This window comes from Bison bison, unplaced genomic scaffold (assembly GCF_000754665.1).
Source record: "Bison bison bison isolate TAMUID 2011002044 unplaced genomic scaffold, Bison_UMD1.0 scf7180017845312, whole genome shotgun sequence".
In the NCBI taxonomy this organism is placed as follows: Eukaryota; Metazoa; Chordata; class Mammalia; order Artiodactyla; family Bovidae; genus Bison; species Bison bison.
The window spans coordinates 296375-303413 of record NW_011475885.1 but is presented as its reverse complement, the minus strand read 5'-3'; the positions used below and the strand labels follow the sequence as shown (position 1 = coordinate 303413).

The 7039-nt window shown below is 42.3% G+C and overlaps 1 long non-coding RNA gene across 1 annotated transcript in view; it reads right to left on the bottom strand.

Annotated features, from left to right (window-relative positions):
• Positions 1-3731: 3731 nt before the first annotated feature.
• The window catches only part of LOC104983966, a 29663-nt gene continuing 26355 nt past the window's right edge, over positions 3732-7039 (bottom strand). The window contains exon 4 of the long non-coding RNA XR_824701.1: positions 3732-5880. This is a non-coding gene — a long non-coding RNA (uncharacterized LOC104983966). The remainder of the gene's footprint in view (positions 5881-7039) is intronic.

Sequence of the window (7039 nt, the reverse complement as noted above, 5' to 3'; positions counted from 1 at the left end):
TTAGAAAAATGGTTTGGTTTGGGGGCTCTTGGCTGAAGTCTCTGCTAATGATGTTGCTGTGTTGCTGTTAATTGTCTCTCCCACTGTGCCTCTTCTACACTTGCTAGAATAATGCTACTGAAGCAAGGTTCAGACACTACTTTGGTGGACCCCAAAACAGACCTAGCTCTAGCAACAAGGGAATTTCACTCCTCTAATTCAGGAAACTGAAACATCCATTCTCAGCAGGAAGCAATTACAGAGGTCTTAACTTTAGTCCCATACCCCTCAAGACTGAAGACTGAAATTTCTTAAAGGGGGATTTTGTAAGCAGCTTGGGTAGAAGGTCCCCACAGAAAGAAAACTAGGCATGACTTTTGACAAAGAGAAGCCGCTTTTGGCCTAAGTCATTTTGTAATCTAAGCCTGACCACAGTGCTTGTCCTTGGACAGATCTCAGTAATTAATAATCTTAAGCTGGAATCAAGATTGCTGGGAGAAATATCAATAACCTCAGATATGCAGATGACACAACCCTTATGGCAGAAAGTGAAGAGGAACTAAAAGGCCTCTTGATGAAAGAGAAAGTGGAGAGTGGAAAAACTGGCTTAAAGCTCAACATTCAGAAAACTAAGATCATGGCACCTGGTCCCATCACTTCATGGGAAATAGATGGGGAAACAGTGGAAACAGTGTCAGACTTTATTTTTGGGGGCTCCAAAATCACTGAAGATGGTGACTGCAGCCATGAAATTAAAAGACGTTTACTCCTTGGAAGAAAAGTTATGACCAACCTAGATAGCATATTGAAAAGCAGAGACATTACTTTGCCAACAAAGGTCCGTCTAGTCAAGTCTATGGTTTTTCCAGTCATCAAGTATGGATTTGAGAGTTGGACTGTGAAGAAAGCTGAGTGCTGAAGAATTGATGCTTTTGAACTGTGGTGTTGGAGAAGACTCTTGAGAGTCCCTTGACTGCAAGGAGATGCAACCAGTCTATTCTAAAGGAGATTGGTCCTGGGTGTTCTTTGGAAGGAATAATGCTAAAGCTGAAACTCCAGTACTTTGGCCACCTCATGTGAAGAGTTGACTCATTGGAAAAGACTCTGATGCTGGGAGGGATTGGGGGCAGGAGGAGAAGGGGACGAGAGAGGATGAGATGGCTGGATGGCATCAGTGACTCGATGGCCGTTGAGTCTGAGTGAACTCCGGGAGTTGGTGATGGATAGGGAGGCCTGGCGTGCTGCGATTCATGGGGTCACAAAGAGTTGGACACGACTGAGCGACTGAACTGAAGGGAACAAAAGAATGCAGGAACAAATGAGTGTCATCAGGCAAGGGAAGTAACAATAGCAAAGATAAAAAATCATCTGTAAAGACTCCCAGTTGTATTTCAATGGTAAAGAAGAGCCTGAAGCACTTAAATTACCAGATCAACCTGAATCTAAGGAATGATGATGTTGACCTTTTCTGACCCATGTGACTTCAATCAACTAAAGTTTGAACTCTGTTGACATCTGCCTCAGTTCTGCACTAAATTCTTCTCTGCTCAAGCTCCTTCATAAACATGCATGTACCTTTGGCTTAAAACACCTCTAGTTTTGCTGTTTGGAGAGACACTTCTTTGGGAAAGATCTCCAGCGTTGTCATTACTTGCTGCAAGTAATACATACTTCCTCTTTCTGATTTTTGGCTTGGTTGTGTCTTTTGGCTCAACACCCACCATGAGGTAAACCAAGTTTTTGGGTAAAAGTGTGACATCTACAGTGTTTTGTATCATGTAAGATAACATGGATGCAAGTACTTACAGAAGATTCATCTTGTAAACAAATAACTTAAACAGTATCAATAAATATAGTATAGTACTGTAAATGTTTTTTCTTCCTTATGATTTTCCTAATAAAAATTTCTGTAGCTTATTTCATTATAAGAATATACTATATACACTACATATAACATACAAAATATATGTTAATAGACTGTTATGTCATTGGTAAGGCTTCCATTCACTAGTAGGCTATTAGCAGTTAAGTTTTGAGAAATGAAAAGTTTTATGCAGATTTTTGACTGTGTGGGGTAGGCACCCTTTCCCCACATTGTTCAAAGATCAACTATATTTTCATTCATCTAATAAAAACATTTTTTAGCACCTACAATATATAAAGCAACTCTCTAAGTACAGTAAGGGGAATAAAGATGAAACTGATACACATCATCCTTTAAGAACTCAATGGCCTTGCAGGGGAGGTGGAGCACACACATAAATAATTACAATGCCAGGTAAAATTATGATCTGCCAGTAATGTGCTGCTGTGTTATTTATAGTTCCTTCCAAATTAGTTTACTTTTCTTTCAAAACTGGTAGTCTATAGTTAAGCAGATTGCAGTTTATTAGAACTACCTGTTCCCTAACTATTCTGGATAAATGAAAAGTTACTTTCCTTGTATCAGTGACATCAGATATTATCAGCAGCTATCAACATCATCTGAGAGGCATGCTTGTCATTTGATGACAGAACTGTAGCATTCCAGCAAAGTCTTATTGACAACACCAAGTCACCTTCTTTGGACCTATAATTCACCTGAACTGGAAGGGCAAGGAGGATGAATCAGATAGCATGGGAATTTAAACTGCGGTGGGGAGGCAGAGGGCATGCTTTCAGGAAGTAGGGCAGTTGTGTGGGTAGCAACACAAAAGTAGATGGGTCATGTTGTCAAGTGGCAACCAGAAATGGGGTCAGTACAGGCACACAGACTGTCCCTGGCTCTGCAGAAAGAGTCTGTGTGAACAGATAGAGGATCTTTGGCGGAGAAGTCTATGGGGGCAGGAAGAGAACCTATCTGTCCACACTGCAGATGTGACCACTATCTGATGGTGTGAATTGATTTATTCTGATTTATTCTGTTTTATTCTGATTTGGACTGTATTTTTATCTCCATTTTGAAAGCAAAATAATAATAATAATGAATTAATTTATATAAACACTATCTAAAGATCATTAAGGAAATACATCCTTCATACATTAGGAACAAAACTGTAGGAGAAGGCTTCACTAAAGCCTTTGAATCAAGACATTAGAATTCAGGGACTTCCCTGGTGGTCCAGTGGCTAACACTCCATGCTCCCAATTTAGGGAGCCTGGGTTCGATCCCTGGTCAGGGAACCAGATCCCAGATGCCACAACTAAGATTTCAAATATCAGATTAAAGATCCCACATGCTGCAACTAAGACCCAATGCAACCAAATATATATATATATATATTTTAAATCTCATTATTTAAAAAAGAATCCAGAATTCAATGCTGTTGGCACTGACATACACAGCAGCCACAAGTTAGCATCAAAATATACATCTTATACATTTCCTTATTTATATCTTTAGCCTTAAGAATTTTTTAATAATTTTATTTAATCATTTCGTTTTGGCTGACTGGGTCTTTATTGCTTTGCACAGGTTTTCTCTAGTTGCCGTGAGCAGGGGCTCTTCATTGTGGTGCTGCGCAGTGCTTCTCAGTGCAGTGGCTTCTCTTGCTGTAGAGCATGGGCTCTAGGCACGTGAGCTTCAGAGCTGCAACACACAGGCTCAGCAGCTGCAGCCAGCAGGCCCGAGAGCACACAGGCTCAGCAGCTGCAGCATGTGAGCTCAGTAGTTTCGACTCACAGGCTCAGTACTGTGGTGCACGGACTTAGTTGTGGAATCTTCCTGGACCAGGGATCAAACCTGTGTCCCTTGCACTGGTAGGTTGACTCATCCACTGTGCCACCTGGGAAGTCCTGCCTTCAGAATTTGGTGATAAAAATACTGTTTATATGTGGATATAGTTCCCTTAAAATTAAATGTTGTACATCATTAATTGAAACAAAATAGAGATATGAGTTAATAAGAAAGCTTGTGATATAAACCTCTTTTCATCTCAAGCCCCAGGACTGGGATTATGACTCTGATGCTATGGAAAATGATGTGGAGAGAGGGATCTGTTTTGTCCCCAGGGTCCTAGCAACCTTGACTGACCTAAGGACCCCTCCACAAAGAGCACGGCAGCACATTTCCAGGGGACCAGGGAGTCATGCTTCTCTTTTTCTTCCTAGTTCGTCCATTTTGGGGTGGCAATAGCAGGGGTACCCTACTTAGTGTCACCATCTAGAGTTCAGACATCTGGTTATTTTTATGGGAGCTCAGCCTCTCTAGTAAAATATTTAATTACAGAGCTGATTCATTTGGTTTCTGGCCCTTATACCTACTGAAGACCATGCCTATTGCCCAGAGTAAGTAAGTTATTTGTGGAAGGCGGCAGACATAACATTTGAAACAGCTCATGCCTCTGGGTCTTATAACTGAAATGAAATTATTTTATGGTAACCAGATTTGTATAGACTCCAATATTAACTCACACTTCTGGATGACTTATTCTTTGGCCAGATATCATTTGTTCTTAGATCTTGGCAAGAGGCCCCTCCCTGGGGCCCACTCTTTAGAGAGCCCCCTCTTGTTCTCTTCTGGTCACTCCTCTTCACTAGTCAAGGAATCCACAGGCCAAGTGATTTATTCACTCAGAGCCCTGCCCTGCTTTTAGGCCCAGAATTCCCTACCCAAGTCCCTGCTTCTTCAACTGGCATGAACCTCTTTTCCTGATCTATCCTTTCAAGGGTAGATTGTGCTATTGATTGTGGTACCACAGGCCCAAGGTGGTGGTCATGAGGGGGTGCTGATGTGGCAGGAACTTGCACGGATGTGGGGTGGGATCATCACTGAATGTATACGAGGCCCTTTCTGATATGGGCCAGGCCTGTCCGTGGGGAAGGACATCAGGTCAGAACTGTTCTCCTGGAACCAGACCATTCTGATGTGGACCTCTGAGAAGTTCTGCATCAGTCAAACTAATATTACAGGTCATTATAAAGACAAGTCTGTCAAGATAGGGAAAGTTAACCAGCCTATCAAGGCTAACTAGCTTGTTAGCTCCAGCTACAATTTTTACATGGACATATGGTATGTGGGCCTCCGGTTTTCCTCTTCCCCACATCCCACCAATATGGGACTAGGCCTGCTCTTGGAATAGGTTTGCTTCTGAATTCATTTGAAATTTTAATGTAAAGAATCTGGTAAGAGAGGGGTGAAGAGTGGGTAACAAGCAGGCTGCTTTCCACCAAGTCAAATGTCAAAGGCAGCATTGCTACAACTGCCCACATGTCCTGGCCTGCTCTCTGGCCTGATGGGAGAAACTTTATGTGCATATGTGTTTCACATCCACTGAGAGCCAGAAAAATAAGAGTTGGCTGTTTTCAAATAATTCAAGCCACATACTGTGCTCCAATCATAACGGCTATCATTCCGCTGCCAAGCAGCTCTTGCCAGCTGATGTCCTTAAGGTGCTTGGAGTTAAGAACTGGGTACTTTGAAGGCCTCTTCCAGGCCAAAAAAAGAAAAAAAAAAGAATGAACTTGAAAGGGAAATGGGGCAAGGTTCCTTGGCTGAGCACTAATTCACCTCAGCAAATCCCTAAGCCTTACTATCTGTTTTGTCAGCTGTAAAATGAGCAGACTACTTCAGACCTGGCTCAGAAGGCGTGGAGTGGTAGGTTTAATTAATGGTGATTGTGATGGCCTTTGTCATGTAAAGTTGTATACAAATGAAAAGGAGCATTAGAGCTACTTTATCCAGAGTCTGGAGTTCATCCTGCTTTCTACTGCCACAGTTAAGCCTCTAAGTCCTGTTCACAGACCACTGCCGACTTCAGGGGTGAAGAAAAGTCCAGCTGGGCTCGCCTTACCTGAACAAAAAGCGGGTTTAGTCTTGGCAGTGGAGCACAGAGCAAGCGATCATTGCACAGTTCAGATTTCTGATGGCAGGCAGCACCGAGATCCACTGGATCCAGCTGGCTGCAGATGGTGGACTGGTTTCTGCAATCAAAGGCAAAGAACAGGTGTACTCATTTATTCCTGGGGCTGTTTTGGAAAGATCTTAAGACTGAAAGTTTCATGTTGAGGGGAGAGTTTTTGTTTTTTGGGGTTTTTTTTTTGCACTTCTCCCTGTTGTCCCAGGTTTGCTGGCTGACAGCTCACGGTAGAGGTGCTTTCTTTAGGGACAGTGTTTGTTTACTGAGAACAGGCAACAAGGATCAAACCTAAGATCCATTCCTGCTTTTAGTCTTATAGCTTATTACAAAGGGTCACAACTCACAGTTCACTTAAAGACACAGGTACATGATTAACCAGAAGTCATAGTGGGCCTGCTGAGAATCACACCTGAGAATAGTTGATTACTTTGGCTAACAAGGGATTTCTATCCCTCACATGATTCAGCTAACAACATTCATATGCAGCAAATCGTAACTTTTATATACTTAGTAGACATGATTGTTCCTTCCCTTCATCTCCTGGAGCTAAGATGTTACTGGGATGGCACCTCATATTCAGTGTTCTATTATAACTATTTGTATATCCTCTTGCTCAATATTAGATGACCTTGAGCTCCTTGAAAACCCTAAGAGGGTCTTAAACATTTTTACATTCCCCTCGACGTCAGTGCCTGTCTTCAGTTCAGTTCAGTCGCTCAGTCATGTCCGACTCTTTGCAACCCCATGGACTGCAGCATACTAGGCCTCCCTTCCATCACCAACTCCCAGAGTTTACTCAAACTCATGTCCATTGAGTCAGTGATGCCATCCAACCATCTCATCCTGTCATCCCCTTCTCCTCCCGCCTACAATCTTTTCTAGCATCAGGGTCTTTGCAAATGAGTCAGTTCTTCCCATCAGGTGGCCAAAGTATTGGAGTTTCAGCTTCAACATCAGTCCTTCCAATGAAGAGTCAGGGCTGATTTCCTTTAGGATGGACTTCTTGGATCTCCTTACAGTCCAAGGGACTCTCAAGAGTCTTCTCCAACACTACAGTTCAAAACCATCAATTCTTCGGCACTCAGCTTTCTTTATAGTCCAACTCTCATGTCCATACATGACTACTGAAAAAACCATAGGTTTGACTAGACAGACCTTTGTTGGCAAAGTAATGTCTCTGTTTTTTAATATGCTGTCTAGGTTGGTTATAACTTTTTTTCCAA